General features: G+C 42.4%; 1 protein-coding gene across 2 annotated transcripts in view; it reads left to right on the plus strand.

The window, feature by feature from the left end:
• LOC106604902 (storkhead-box protein 2-like) overlaps nucleotides 1-16,313 on the plus strand; it is an 89,398-nt gene that overhangs the window by 13,862 nt on the left and 59,223 nt on the right. Inside the window, exon 1 of one of the 2 annotated variants that reach the window (XM_045718272.2) lies at nucleotides 11,909-13,746. The exons of the other annotated variant lie outside the window; for it this stretch is intronic. The gene's annotated coding sequence lies outside the window, so the exon portion shown is untranslated. Of the gene's footprint in view, nucleotides 1-11,908; nucleotides 13,747-16,313 lie in introns of those variants that run through there. 2 annotated transcript variants of the gene reach the window in all.

Raw genomic sequence — 16,313 nt, forward strand, 5'->3', positions numbered from 1 at the left:
CACTGAGCGTAAATACACTGCTCAAAAAATTTAAGGGAACACTTAAACAACACAATGTTACTCCAAGTCAATCACACTTCTGTGAAATCAAACTGTCCACTTAGGAAGCAACACTGATTGACAATAAATTTCACATGCTGTTGTGCAAATGGAATAGACAAAAGGTGGAAATTATAGACAATTAGAAAGACACCCCCAATAAAGGAGTGGTTCTGCAGGTGGGGACCACAGACCACTTCTAAGTTCCTATGCTTCCTGGCTGATGTTTTGGTCACTTTTGAATGCTGGCGGTGCTTTCACTCTAGTGGTAGCATGAGACGGAGTCTACAACCCACACAAGTGGCTCAGGTAGTGCAGCTCATCCAGGATGGCACATCAATGTGAGCTGTGGCAAGAAGGTTTGCTGTGTCTGTCAACGTAGTGTCCAGAGCATGGAGGTGCTAACAGGAGACAGGCCAGTACATCAGGAGACATGGAGGAGGCTGTAGGAGGGCAACAACCCAGCAGCAGGACCGCTACCTCCGCCTTTGTGCAAGGAGGAGCAGGAGAAGCACTGCCAGAGCCCTGCAAAATGACCTCCAGCAGGCCACAAATGTGCATGTGTCTGCTCAAACGGTCAGAAACAGACTCCATGTGGGTGGTATGAGGGCCCGACGTCCACAAGTGGGGGTTGGGCTTACAGCCCAACTCCGTGCAGGACGTTTGGCATTTGCGAGAGAACACCAAGATTGGCAAATACGCCACTGGTGCCCTGTGCTCTTCACAGATGAAAGCAGGTTCACACTGAGCACGTGACAGACGTGACAGAGTCTGGAGACGCCATGGAGAACGTTCTGCTGCCTGCAACATCCTCCAGCATGACCGGTTTGGCGGTGGGTCAGTCATGGTGTGGGGTAGCATTTCTTTGGGGGGCCGCACAGCCCTCCATGTGCTCGCCAGAGGTTGCCTGACTGCCATTAGGTACCGAGATGAGATCCTCAGACCCCTTGTGAGACCATATGCTGGTGCGGTTGGCCCTGGGTTCCTCCTAATGCAAGACAATGCTAGACCTCATGTGGCTGGAGTGTGTCAGCAGTTCCTGCAAGAGGAAGGCATTGATGCTATGGACTGGCCCGCCCGTTCCCCAGACCTGAATCCAATTGAGCAAATCTGGGACATCATGTCTCACTCCATCCACCAACGCCACGTTGCACCACAGACTGTCCAGGAGTTGGCGGATGCTTTAGTCCAGGTCTGGGAGGAGATCCCTCAGGAGACCATCCGCCACCTCATCAGGAGCATGCCCAGGCGTTGTAGGGAAGTCATACAGGCACGTGGAGGCCACACACACTACTGAGCCTCATTTTGACTTGTTTTAAGGACATTACATCAAAGTTGGATCAGCCTGTAGTGTGGTTTCCACTTTAATTTTGAGTGTGACTCCAAATCCAGACCTCCATGGGTTGATAAATTGGATTTCCATTGATTATTTTTGTGTGATTTTGTTGTCAGCACATTCAACTATGTAAAGAAAAAAGTATTTAATAAGATTATTTCTTTCATTCAGATCTAGGATGTGTTGTTTAAGTGTTCCCTTTATTTTTTTTAGCAGTATATATATTGATTGCAATTGTTCCCGAATGAGTGAGCGTTCATGTGCAAAGGATTAGCATATCAATTGTTAATATTTATCAACTCTGTAGGGTCTTCTCAGCTGCCCTTTATGACCCTTTGTTTTAACAAGACACCAGCCATGCCTGTTTAGCCCACTAGGGCACATTCCTCTACCAATTCTTTGTGATAATTACTGTTTGTATACTTTCTGTGAAATACTTTGTTTAGTAAATAAATGATTTTAAGACAGTTGATGTATGGATGACTTAGTAAAGGCTGGGTTCGTGCAGATACAACAATTTAAGACGTTTGGAATGAGACTGGCCGCGAGGTAAAATACACCATTTAAACCAGAAGATAATCGGCCTATACTATAATATAATATAATATATCATGTTATAATATAGGAAAGTTATATTAGGAAAATTATAACTTTGTAATCTGAATATTTTCCTTGGTGCCCCGATCTCCTAGTTAAATACAGTTAAACGATTAATCAGTTTAATCGCGTGATAATAATTACAGGGAGTTATTTTGATAAACATGTCTTCAGTTAACCTGTTTGGGCTAGGGGGCAGTATTGAGAATTTTGGAAAAAATATGTGCCCATTTTTAACTGCCTCCTACACCAACTCAGAAGCTAGAATATGCATATTATTGTTCAGGTTTGGATAGAAAACACCCTAAAGTTTCTAAAACTGTTTGAATGGTGTCTGTGAGTATAACAGAACTCCTATGGCAGGCAAAAACCTGACAAGGTTTCATGCAGGAAGTGGCCTGTCTGACAAGGAGTCGTGCGTCTTGCATCTGTTTATTGAAGAGTAAGGATCTTAGCTGTAACGTGACAATTCCCAGGGCTCCAATAGGCTCTCAGAACCCGGGAAAAACCTGAACGATGACAAGGCAGCCTCTGGCTGAAACAGATTATCGCCTTATCCAAGTGGCCGATCAGAGGACCATTGAATGAGGCGCGTGCACGATTCGCCCCCGTGGAGAAATTTCATTCGGCTGTTTAGCTTATTGCAGATTCCCGGTCGGAATATTATCGCTTTTCTACGAGATAAATGGCATAAAAATTGGTTTTAAACAGCGGTTGACATGCTTCGAAGTACGGTAATGGAATGTTTAGACATTTTTTTGTCACGCCATGCGCCATGCGCACGACCGTTATTTACCATTCGTATAGTGTCTAGAACGCACGAACAAAACAGAGGATATTTGGATATAACGATGGATTATTTGGGACCAAACCTACATTTGTTATTGAAGTAGAAGTCCTGGGAGTGCATTCTGACGAAGAACAGGAAAGGTAAGAACATTTTTCTTATAGGAAATAGGATTTTAGTGAAGGCTAATCTTGCCGGGTGTCTAAATAGCTAGCCGTGATGGCTGGGCTATGTACTTAGAATATTGCAAAATGTGCTTCATCCGAAAAGCTATTTTAAAATCGGACATATCGAGTGCATAGAGGAGTAATGTATCTATAATTCTTAAAATAATTGTTATGCTTTTTGTGAACATTTATCGTGAGTAATTTAGCAAACTGTTAGTAAATTCCCCGGAAGTTTGCGGGGTGTATGCTTTTTCTGAACGTCACATGCTAATGTAAAAAGCTGTTTTTTGATGTAAATATGAACTTGATTGAACAGACATGCATGTATTGTATAACATAATGTCCTAGGTGTGTCATCTGATGAAGATCATAAAAGGTTAGTGCTGCATTTAGCTGTGGTTTGGGTTTTTGTGACATTATATGCTAGCTTGAAAAATGGGTGTCTGATTATTTCTGGCTGGGCACTCTCCTGACATAATCTAATGTTTTGCTTTCGTTGTAAAGCCTTTTTGAAATCGGACAGTGTGGTTAGATTAAGGAGAGTCTTGTCTTTAAATAGCTGTAAAGTAGTCATATGTTTGAGAAATTGAAGTAATAGTATTTCAAACGATTCAAAAATCGCGCCACTGAATTCAGGTGGCTGTTACGTAGGTGGGACGAATTCGTCCCGCCTTGCCCATAGAGGTTAATGGTGCCCAAAGACACGACATTAGATTAAGTGAAAAGACCAGTTATACCTCATCCTAGATCCCTTAGGAAAGAAAAGGCAAACAAAAGCAATCTCACATGGAGATTTGACTCACCTACTGCCTCCTCAGAGGTTCATTCAGTTTTGACATTGTGACTGTGAGCCAGTCAGTCTCTTACCCCCATCTAGTGTTAAGGCATGTGAATTAGCCTAACAAACACTGTTGACCACATGGTACCTTCAGTCGTATATACAGTAGGTGGTTTAATAGTGTCTTTGGTCAGTATATGCCTAATAGTTATGTTTGTTTGTGTTGTGTGACAGCTTGATTGTTGTCACCAAGTGGAATTCTAACTCCTGCTGACCTAGAGGTCATTGAGCAAGTGTTGTGTTCAGATACACTCTCTAACAGGTCATAAGGAGAAAGAACCTGATGTTTTTTTCAATGTTTTAGTTTGTGAATATTAAGAATTCATACAAACCCTTTCCTGAGACAGTAGTTTATTCCTTCAAAAATAAAATATTGAGGTAGCACTTTACAGAATCAAGTAGTAGGGCTTGTAACTTGGTAATAGTATGGTAACAAGTAATAGTTACTCACATTGAAAGCATTCATACCACTCACTACAACATGTGAGCATAATATTACCATGTTATCTTGTGTTGAAATGTAAAGTGCTACAGTACGGCTGTGAAATGGTGCTTCTCTATTTGTGGTCTAACATGGTACTTTTCTCAGGACCTGCAGGGTGGTGAATGTACATTTATAGCAGTAGCACCTAGACACTGGTTTCATGTTTAAGCTGGGTGCTTAGCAACAAACCATTTGAGTACAGGTAAATCTCTCAGATCAATAGTTTGGCCTAAATTTGGAAGTGTTATGTAGGTTCTCTACTCTCTAAATAGGTCTACTTTCAGCATTTGCATACTTTGGATGAACTCAAGGGCCCTTTTGTGAATGTCCACCCCCACTTACATATAATGCAGCCCCCCCACGCACACACACACACATACACACACACACACTCTCTCAATTCTCTCTCAATTTAATTAAATTTAAGCATGGGAAACATATGTTTACATTGCCAAAGCAAGTGAAATAAATAATAAACAAAAGTGAAATAAACAAAAAATGAACAGTAAACATTACAAAATAAACAATTCAAATGTCATATTATGTTTATATACAGTGTTGTAATGTCAGCTTTTACAACATACAGAAGTGTGCTGGTTATCAAGGGGCTAAGTATTGACACGTTTTTTTTTAATTGATAGACAAGCTTAAAGGTTTTTTTACTGACCATAATTTTCACTTGTCTGACCAATTGCATGATTACAAATTTCTCACACGACTGGCCTATCTAGGTGATATTTTTTCCCGCCTGAATGATCTGAATCTGCAATTCCAGGGACTCTCCGCAACTATATTCAATGTGTGCGACAAAATTGAGGCTATGATTAAGAAGTTGGAGCGCTTTTCTGTCTGCATTAACAAGGACAACACACAGGTCTTTCTATCATTGTATGATTTTTTGTGTGCAAATGAACTCAAGCTGACGGACAATGTCAAATGTAATATAGCGAAGCACCTGAGTGAGCTAGGTACGCAATTACACAGGTACTTTCCCAAAACGGACGACACAAACAACCGGATTTGTTATACCTTTCATGCCCTGCTTCAAGTCTACTTACCAATATCTGAAAAAGAGAGCCTCATCGAAATTTCAACATGCGGTTCTGTGAAATTTGTATTTAATCAGAAGCCACTGCCAGATTTCTGGATAGGGCTGCACTCAGAGTTTCTTGCCTTGGCAAATCTCGCTGTTAAGACACTGATGCCCTTTGCAACCACGTACCTATGTGAGAGTGGATGCTCGGCCCTCACTAGCATGACAACTAAGTACAGGCAAGACTGTGTGTGGAAAATGATTTAAGATTGAGACTCTCTCCAATACAACTTAACATTACAGAGTTATGAGCATCCTTTCAAGCACATCGTTCTCATTAACCTGCGGTGAGTTATTCACAATTTTGAATGAAGAAATAAAGTCTTATGTAAGATGGCTAAATAAAGAGCAAAATGGTTGATTATTATTATATTATTATTTGTTCCCTGGTCCTATAAGACCTCTGTCACTTCCCACGAGCCGGGTTGTGACAAATACTCAAACTCATTCTTATGTTTAATAAATGTATTGTATAGTGTGTGTGTGGCAGGCTTACAATGATGGCACAAAACAACATTTGAGAGTGTGCTGACCCTGGTGCTAGAGGGGGTACGCTGCTGGACGTTGAATGTTTGAAGGGGTACGGGACTATAAAAAGTTTGGGAACCACTGCTCTAAGGCAACGGTACCTAGATGGAATTTGTATTCGTAGTCCGGGCAACTGGACCTTTTTTGGAACACCCTTATTTTTGTCTTGCTGAGAGTTACTGTCAGGGTCCAGGTCTGACAGAATATGTGCAAAAGATCAAGGTGCTGCTGTAATCCCTCCTTGGTTGAGGACAGAAGCACCAGATCATCAGTTTCTAGTAGGGTGAGGCCGGGTGTTGCAGACTGTTCTAGTGCCCTCGCCAATTCATTGATATACAGTATATGTTGAAGAGGGTGGGGCTTAAGCTTTATCCCTGTCTCACCACTTGGCGCTGTGGAAAGAAATGTGTGTTTTTTGATAATTTTGAATCAAATCAAATGTTATTTGTCACATACACATGTTTAGCAGATATGATTGAGGGTGAAGCGAAATGCTTGTGTTTCTAACAATTCACAACAATACACACAATACACACAACCTAAGGTAAAATAATTAAATTAAGGAATATATAAATATTAGGATGAGCAATGTCGGAGTGGCATAGACTAAAATACAGTAGAATAGAGTACAGTATATACATATGAGATGAGTAAAGCAAAAATATGTAAACATTATTAGAGTGACTTGTGTTCCATTATTAAAGTGGCCAGTTATTTCAAGTCTATGTATATGGGGCAGCAGCCACTAAGGTGCAGGGTTTACGTAACCTGGTGGAACCTGCCTAGTGATGGCTATTTAAAAGTCTGATGGCCTTGAGATAGAAGCTGTTTTTCAGTCTCTCGGTCCCAGCTTTGATGCACCTGTACTGACCTTGCCTTCTGGATGATAGCAGGGTGACCTGCAGTGGCTCGGGTGGTTGTTGTCTTGATCTTTTTGGCATTGCTGTGACATCATGTGCTGTAGGTGTCCTGGAGGGCAGGTAGTTTGCCCCCGGTGATGTGTTGGGCAGACCGCACCACCCTCTGGAGAGCCTTGCGGTTGAGGGTGGTGCAGTTGCCGTTTCTTGGCGGTGATACAGCCCGACAGGATGCTCTCAATTGTGCATCTGTAAAAGATTGTCAGGGATTTAGGTGAGGTTGAAGAGGCGCTGTTGCGCCTACTTCACCTCACTGTCTGTGTGGGTGGACCATTTCAGTTTGTCTGTGAGGAACTTCAAACTTTCCATCTTCTCCACTGCTGTCCCGTCGAAGTGGATAGGGGGTTGCTCCCTCTGCTGTTTCCTGAAGTCCACAATCATCTCTTTTGTTTTGTTGACGTTGAGTGAGAGGTTGTTTTCCTGACACCACACTCCAAGTGCCCTCACCTCCTCCCTGTAGGCTGTCTCATTGTTGTTGGTAATCAAGCCCACTACTGTTGTGTTGTCTGCAAACTTGATGATTGAGTTGGAGGCGTGCATGGACATGCAGTCATGGGTGAACAGGGAGTACAGGAGGGGGCTCAGCACGCAGCCTTGTGGGGCACCAGTGTTGATGGTCAGCGAAGTGGAGATGTTGTTTCCTACCTTCACCACCTGGGAACGGCCCGTCAGAAAGTCCAGGACCCAATTGCACATGGCGGGGTTGAGACCCAGAGCCTCAAGCTTAATGATGAGCTGATGGTGTTGAATGCTGAGCTGTAGTCAATTAACAGCATTCTTACATAGGTATTCCTCTTGTCCAGATGGGTTATGGCAGTATGCAGTGTGATTACATCGTCTGTTGACCTGTTGGGACGGTATGCAAACTGAAGTGGGTCAAGGGTGGCAGGTAAGGTGGAGGTGATATGATCCTTGACTAGTCTCTCAAAGTACTTCATGATGACAGAAGTGAGTGCTATGGGGCGATAGTCATGTAGTTCAGTTGTCTTTGCCTTCTTGGGTACGGGAACAGTGGTGGCCTTCTTGAAGCATGTGGGGACAGCAGACTGGGATAGGGAGTGATTGAATATGTCCGTAAACACAGTAGCCAGCTGGACTGCGCATGCATTTACATTTACATTTACGTCATTTAGCAGACGCTCTTATCCAGAGCGACTTACAAATTGGTGCATTCACCTTATGATATCCAGTGGAACAACCACTTTACAATAGTACATCTATATCTTTTTGGGGGGGGGAGGGTGGGGGGGGAGGGTTAGAAGGATTACTTAATCCTATCCCAGGTATTCCTTAAAGAGGTGGGGTTTCAGGTGTCTCCGGAAGGTGGTGATTGACTCCGCTGTTCTGGCGTCGTGAGGGAGCTTGTTCCACCATTAGGGTTCCAGAGCAGCGAACAGTCTTGACTGGGCTGAGCGGGAACTGTGCTTCCGCAGAGGTAGGGGGGCCAGCAGGCCAGAATGGGCAGTCCTTCCCCGGGAGAAAGAGCAGCTCCGTCTTGCCGAGGTTCAGCTTGAGAAGGTGATCCGTCATCCACACTGATATGTCTGCCAGACATGCAGAGATGTGATTTGCCACCTGGTTATCAGAAGGGGGAAAGGAGAAGATTAGTTGTGTGTCATCTGCGTAGCAATGATAGGAGAGACCATGTGAGGATATGACAGAGCCAAGTGACTTGGTGTATAGCGAGAATAGGAGAGGGCCTAGAACTGAGCCCTGGGGGACACCAGTAGTGAGAGCACGTGGTGCGGAGACGGATTCTCGCCACGCCACCTGGTAGGAGGGACCTGTCAGATAGGACGCAATCGAAGAGTGAACCGCGCCGGAGATGCCCAACTCGGAGAGGGAGGAGAGGAGGATCTGATGGCTCTCTTGTTGAAAAACGCCCTGAAGATTTATGTTATACAACGTTTGACATGTTTGAACGAACCTAAATGGGAAAAAAAATGCATTTTCTCGAAATGGCTGTCCCGTGGCCGACGGAAGTTTTGGAGCAGCCTTCAGACGCGCTAACAAGAACAAGCTCTTGGAACATAAAGGAGTATTTTTTTCGAACGAAAATACATTTGTTGTGGACCTGGGATTCCTGGAAGTGCTTTCTGATGAAGACAACCAAAGGTAAGGGATTATTGACAATAGTATACAAGACTAGATGTGATATGCGATTGTTCCAAGATGGCGCTGACCGGTAACGTTAGCCTATTTTTCAGAGTATCGCATCACCTTTCATCGCAAAGTATGATTACCCAGTAAAGTTAAATCTGGCATTACAGGTGCTTTCAAGAGATATTCATCTATAAATCTTAGAATGACAATATTTCATTTAAAAAATGTTTTCGAATAGTAATTTAGTAAATTGTAGCTCTGTTTCATCGGATGCATTTGAGGGAAAATAGTCAACGTTACGCACCGATGTAAAATGCTGTTTTTATATATAAATATGAACTTTATCGAACAAAAGAATGCATGTATTGTGTAACATGATGTCCTAGGTGTGTCATCTGATGAAGATTGTCAAAGGTTAGTGCTGCATTTAGCTGTTTTTTGGTTATTTGTGATGCATGTGGTTGGTCGGAAAATGGCTATGTGGCTACTTTTACGATATACTCCTCTAACATAATCTAATGTTTTGCTTTTGCTGTAAAGCCTTTTTGAAATCGGACAACGTGGTTCGATTCAGGAGAGGTGTATCTATAAAACGATATAATTTGATTTTTAATTTTTTTTTTTTTTATAACATTTTGTTATGCTAATGGCGATATGATTTTTCGCTGGCCGCACAGGGGTTAAATGTCTTACTCATGTCGGCCACGGAGAAGGAGAGGGGGACCCGCAGTCCTCGGTAGCGGGCCATGTCGGTGGCACTGTATTATCCTCAAAGTGGGCAAAGAAGGTGTTTTGTTTGTCTGGAAGCAAGACGTCGGTGTCCGTGACGTGGCTGGTTTTCTTTTTGTAATCCGTAATTGCCTGTAGACCTTAGTGGATGTGGGGGAGTTGTCAGGAGGGCTGTAGGGGGAGCTGACAGCAGGGCTGTTAGGATGGGGTGGGTTCTGTTTGGTTGGCGGGTCCTGTGTTGTCTGTCCCATTGTGGTGTGGGTCTGTGTCTCAGGTGCGCTGTTCTGCTGGCTTGTCTGGAGGAGTGTCCTGCTCTCTGTCACACCTCAGCTTTCTGACCTCGTCCTTCAGTGCCATATGTGCTTCTTTAATATCTCTCGCCTCAGTCTGTAGAGCAGCCAGCTCTCTCAGACAGCCGTCCATCTCCACCTTTTGCCCTCCAGGTCTTGATGGGGGGGTGTTGTTGTGCTGGTCTGTTTTGTGGGTTTGTTCTGTCTGGATTGTGTGGACTAGCTCTCTGAGCTCCACCATGTCTCTCTCCAGCTCTGTGAGTTTATCCCTCTCAATGATGGAGGAGCAGTGCAGTTGTGGGACCTGGGTGTGTTTAATGCTGGGGGGGTGACTATCCTTGTCTGCAGGACAGTTTGAAGAGGTGTGATCAGACTCACTCACTCAGAATGGAGGAGTCGTCACAGAAAGCTTTCCCTGCTTTGTTCTTTCTTTGATCCCATAAAAGTCCTGCTGGAACTGCATGAGGATGCCCTGCACACGTTGACAGAGGTTGTTTCAATTTCCTCAATGTCTAGTATTCTGAGTTTCCACCCTGGGTCAATACCCTCTCTCTTGACATAGGCGTAGTGTGCTATTACAGCACTGTGCCGTGCCAGGGGATGGTCTGTGTGGAAAATTAAGTCGCTTACGTTCCCCTCAACAAATTGTGTTTTTGGATTGTCCTTGAGGAGCTTTTGTTGTACTTATTTATTGCAGTGTTATTTTTAACCTCTCTGGGGTATTGCGACGCTATTCAACAGCCAGTGAAATAGCAGGGCGGCAAATTCAAAACAACAAAAATCTCATAATTCAAACTTCTCAAACATACAACTATTATATCCCATTTTAAAAATACACTTCTCGTTAATCCAACCACATTGTCCGATTTCAAAAAGGGTTTACGGCAAAGCATAACATTAGATTATGTTAGGACAGCGCCGAGACAAGAAAAACCACACAAAAAACAGAAATACAGCTAAAATTAACCATTAACCTTTGATGATCTTCATCAGATGACACTCCCAGGATTCAATGTTACACAAAACATGTATGTTTTGTTCGATAAAGTTCATATTTATATCGAAAAACCCCATTTTACATTGGCGCGTGACGTTCAGAAAATATTTTGCCTCCAAAACTTCTGGTGAATGAGCACATCAATTTACAAAAATACTCATCATAAACGTTGATAAAATTTACAACAGTTATTCAAAGAATTATAGATACACTTCTCCTTAATGCAACCGCTGTGTCAGATTTCAAAATAGCTTTACGGCGAAAGCACATTGTTCAATATTCTCAGTACAGAGCTCAGCCATCAAAGCAAGCTATACAGTTACCTGCCAAGTTCAGGAGTCAACAAAACTCAGAAATAGTATTATAAATCTTCACTTACCTTTGCTGATCTTCGTCGGAATGCACTCCCAGGACTCCCACTTCCACAAGAAATGTTTGTTTTGTTCGATAAACTCCATATTTATGTCCAAATACCTCCGTTTTGTTCGCGCGTTCAGATCACTATTCCAAAGGCACAATGCGCGAGCGCAAAACCCTAGACAAAAAGTCAAAAAGTTCCATTACTGTTCGTAGAAACATGTCAAACAATGTTTACAATCCGCCCTTAGGGTCTTTTTATCCTGAATATTCGATAATATTCCAACCGGACAATAGCGTATTCATTACAGAGGAAAAAGAAGGAACGGCGTGCCTGCGTGACAGCGCATTAAACAACTCATTGGCCTCAGGCAGTCCACTTGAGTCAGCTCTTATTCTCTCCCCAGTAACAGTAGAAGCATGAAACAACGTTCTAAAAACGGTTGACATCTAGTGGAAGCCTTAGAAAGTACAAAATGAACCCTAAGTCACTGTATACTGTATAGGCAATCACTTGAAAAACTACAAACCTCAGATTTCCACACTTCCTGGTTGGATTTCTCTCAGGTTTTTGCCTGCCATATGAGTTATGTTATACTCACAGACATCATTCAAACAGTTTTAGATACTTCAGGGTGTTTTATATCCAAATCTACTAATGCTATGCATATCCTACCTTCTGAGCCTGAGTAGCAGGCAGTTTACTATGGGCACGCCTTTCATCCGGACGTCAAAGTACTGCCCCCTACCCTAGAGAAGTTAATATCCATGGCGTATTGTATTGTAATGACCTCTGGACAGGGATAAGTCATTAAGGCTTCAAAGACCTCTGCATTTGGGTGGGGGAGGGGCTGTGAAACTCTGCTGCCATTGTTGAGCTCAAGAGTTTTCACACATCTGACTTCACACTTCAGTGCTAATTGACGGTGCTGCCTGGGCTGTTCTGTCCGAGCAACTTGGTAGCTTAGTATACTTGTTTACTTAGCTGTTTAATGTATAAGCTCTCTCTCACACATGCCCACTTGTCACTTTAACAGGTTTATATCAAGTTCTTCACTGGTGCCAATGGAGACCCACGTTCCTGGCAGTATGATAATTTCCAGGCACATACAGACATAGTGACGCATTGTGTACTGTCTACATTACATAGTGTTCAGTCAATCCCTTTTTATTTGTTTGTACAAATAAACCTTCCCTATAGTATGCTGGATCTGACTGCAAGCCTCCATATCACCCATCTCACTTTACTGGACATGCTTCTGAGCCCAATCTGAGGAGAACAGCTCTTAAGTTTGCATTGGAGAGAGACGGAGAGAGAGAGAGCAGATTTAGGCTGATAACCGCTAATTATCAAAATCCAGAAAAGAGGCATTAAATTCAACAACTTCCTAAAAGGAAGCGATTACCAAACCTTCCATAACAAAGCCATCACCAACAGAGAGATGAACCTGGAGAAGAGCCCCCTAAGCATGCTGTTCCTTTGTCTCTGTTCACAAACACAAACAGGATAACAACACAATTAGACCCAACCAAGTCATGACAAAATTAAAAGATAATTACTTGACACATTGGAAAGAATTAACAAAAAACAGAGCAAACTAGAATGCTATTTGGCACTAAACAGAGCGCACACAGTGGCAGAATAAATTACCGCTGGGACTGACCCAAACTTAAGGAAAGCTTTGACTATGTACAGTGAGCATAGCCTTGCTATTGGCTCTCAAGAGAAGACAGGTTATGTGCACACTGCCCACAAAATGAGGTGGAAACTGAGCTGCAATTCCTAGCCTCTTGCCAAATGTATGACCATATTAGAGGCACGTATTTCCCTCAGATTACACAGACCCACAAAGAATTAGAAAACAAACCCAATTTTGAAAAAAAAAACATTTCTATTGGATGAAATGCCAGTGTGCCATCACAGCAGCAAGATTCGTGATCTGTTGTAATTTTGTACTTTAACTATTTGCACATAATATGACATTTTAAATGTCTTTATTCTTTTTTAACTTTTGTGAGTGTAATGTTTACTGTATTTTTTCCCCCACTTTTTTTGACTTTACTGTAATCTATTTAACTTGCTTTGGCAATGTAAACATATGTTTCCCATGCCAATAAAGCCCCATAAATTGAATAGAGAGCGCCATAAAGAGGGGGAGGGATAAAAAGCTTGCAGAACAGGCATTGGGTGCAACTCAGAATCCGTTGCCATAACAACACTTTCGGCAGACCGCCGACAAGCTTGTCTGTCAGTGGACATTAACGGGAAGGAACGAGATGGAGGGAGGGAGCAGAGAGAGAGGGGTAAAAAACAGTGCATACTGAAGCACGGTGTGATTGGTCACACCCCCTTGTTTTTGCGTGGAGTGGAGCATGCTGGGTAAGGCCCTTGAGTGAATGCTCATTTGTCTGGGGGCTGCAGTTCAAAGAGCCGTCTTTGGATCTGCTTGGATTAAAGCGGAGGAGTCAACACAATCAGCTAAGGTACTACCCATCTCATTCTTCTATCTCTCTGATGCTGTCTCACCCTCTCCCTTTTTTCCTGCTCTAGATAAGTGTGTGTAAATGCTGTAGATAGTGTTGTGTAGCTTTGCCGGAATGAATCACAAAATAAGGGAGTGGGGTTAAGCAGAAGGTGCACGGACAAAGGACACTGCCTCACTGGCTAGCTGTGTGAATTGTTTGCTACCGCTGCAGCAGGCGGGCATGAGAGAGAGATAGAGAATTCATCCTGTCCTCTGTCTCTCCCATAGGAAAGCGTCAGTGTTAATGGAGGGAAGAACCGCTCTGGCGCTAACCAGCTGTCATCTAACATAGGGTTTCACATATTCGGTCCTGGTGGCCTAGCAAAACGTGCACCCAGGGGGGACCCAGGACCAAATTTGGGAAACCCTGATCTAACATATTCACTATCTAATACCTCTGACCCAATACTGTAGTAATAATAACTGCTATTCTTTATTTTAACAATATTCTGTCCTTACAGTGGTGGAAAACAACCAATCTTTCAGACAGTTCAAGACTAAAATGCTTAAAGACTAAAATGTGATTAATTATTTAATTAAGGAAGTCAGATCTAAGATTATTCTATAGTGACAGAGTGCGAATTACAGTGGGCTCAGGGTATGAGACGAGCCCCCCCCCCCCCTCCCCAAATGCAACGTAGTCAAACTTTTGGCGGGGTTTCTTAATAAGCAAATTTAAAAATTCTCGAATTTGTTTAAAATGCAGTTTGTACTGCTACAGTGGTACATATTAAAATAAAAGCTTATTCCAAATTAAACAAACCTCTGTCATGATTTAAACAATTTTTTCACTCATACATTTATCTCGGGACAGTCCTGTATCTCAGACCCTTTTCAGGTGTCCCAACTTATCTTAAAACCTGTTGGGGCTAGGGGGCAGTATTTGCACAGCTGGATAAAAACGTACCCGATTTAAACTGGTTACTACTCTTGCCCAGAAACGGGAATATGCATATAGTTAGTAGATTTGGATAGAAAACACTCTAAAGTTTCTAAAACTGTTTGAATTGTGTCTGTGAGTATAACAGAACTCATATGGCAGGCCAAAACCTGAGAAGATTCCATACCACATCTCTGCTGTAACGTGACATTTTCTAAGGCTTCCATTGGCTCTCAGAAGGCACCAGAAAGTGTAATGGGGTGTCTGCAGTCTCTGGGCTAAGTACAGCAGCTCTGTTTGTGAGTGGTCAGGCTGGGAACAGTAACACTGGAGATGCGCGTTCATGAGAATTTTCTATTTTCTTCTTTCAGCCTTTGAATGAATACAACGTCGCCCGGTTGGAATATTATCGCTATTTTACGAATAAAATAGCATAAAAATTGATTTTAAACAGCGTTTGACATGCTTCGAAGTACGGTAATGGAATATTCTGAATTTTTTGGTCACGAAATGCGCTCGCGCATCACCGTTCGGATACTGACCTGAACGCACGAACAAAACGGAGGTATTTGAATATAACTATGGATTATTTGGAACCAAAACAACATTTGTTGTTGAAGTAGAAGTCCTGGGAGTGCATTCTGACGAAGAACAGCAAAGGTAATCGAATTTTTCTTATAGTAAATCTGAGTTTGGTGACGGCCAAACTTGGTGGGTGTCAAATGAGCTAGCCGTATTTTAAAATCTGACACCGCGATTGCATAAAGGAGTTCTGTATCTATAATTCTTAAAATAATTGTTATGTATTTTGTGAACGTTTATCGTGAGTAATTTAGTAAATTCACCGGAAGTTTGCGGTGGGTATGCTAGTTCTGAACATCACATGCTAATGTAAAAAGCTGGTTTTTGATATAAATATGAACTTGATTGAACAAAACATGCATGTATTGTATAACATAATGTCCTAGGAGTGTCATCTGATGAAGATCATCAAAGGTTAGTGCTGCATTTAGCTGTGGTTTTGGTTTTTGTGACATATATGCTTGCTTTGAAAATGGCTGTGTGATTATTTTTGGCAGGGTACTCTCCTGACATAATCTAATGTTTTGCTTTCGCTGTAAAGCCTTTTTGAAATCGGACAATGTGGTTAGATTAACGAGAGTCTTGTCTTTAAAATGGTGTAAAATAGTCATATGTTTGAGAAATTGAAGTTATAGCATTTTTGAGGTACTTGTATTTCGCGCCAACGTCCCACCTCGTAAACGTCCCACCTTGCCCAGGGAGGTTAATGCAAAAAAGGTCATTGTGTCAGAGCGCATCAATTAATTAAGGCTACAGGAGTGTAGACCCAATGACATTCGCCGAATGTCATTACACTTTTTGATGTTTCGATTCATCAAATGGATGCTGGAATTTTTTGGGAGTAGACGAACATGCACAGGAGCCTACTTTTTGAAGTAATTTGTTCATGCCAAATGAAAAGGTTATACATTTTTTACCATTAAATGACATCTCCACTATTAGGCCCATAAAGAAATTATTACTTATGAGGTCCAGTGAAAAACACAGACCTTCCGAATGTCATGGTATAATTCGCACTGCATAGTGACAGCTTGCGAGATAATGCTTGGTCCAGTGACAGTACC

This window comes from Salmo salar, chromosome 05 (genome assembly GCF_965601325.2).
Source record: "Salmo salar chromosome 05, fSalSal1, whole genome shotgun sequence".
Taxonomy (NCBI): domain Eukaryota; kingdom Metazoa; phylum Chordata; class Actinopteri; order Salmoniformes; family Salmonidae; genus Salmo; species Salmo salar.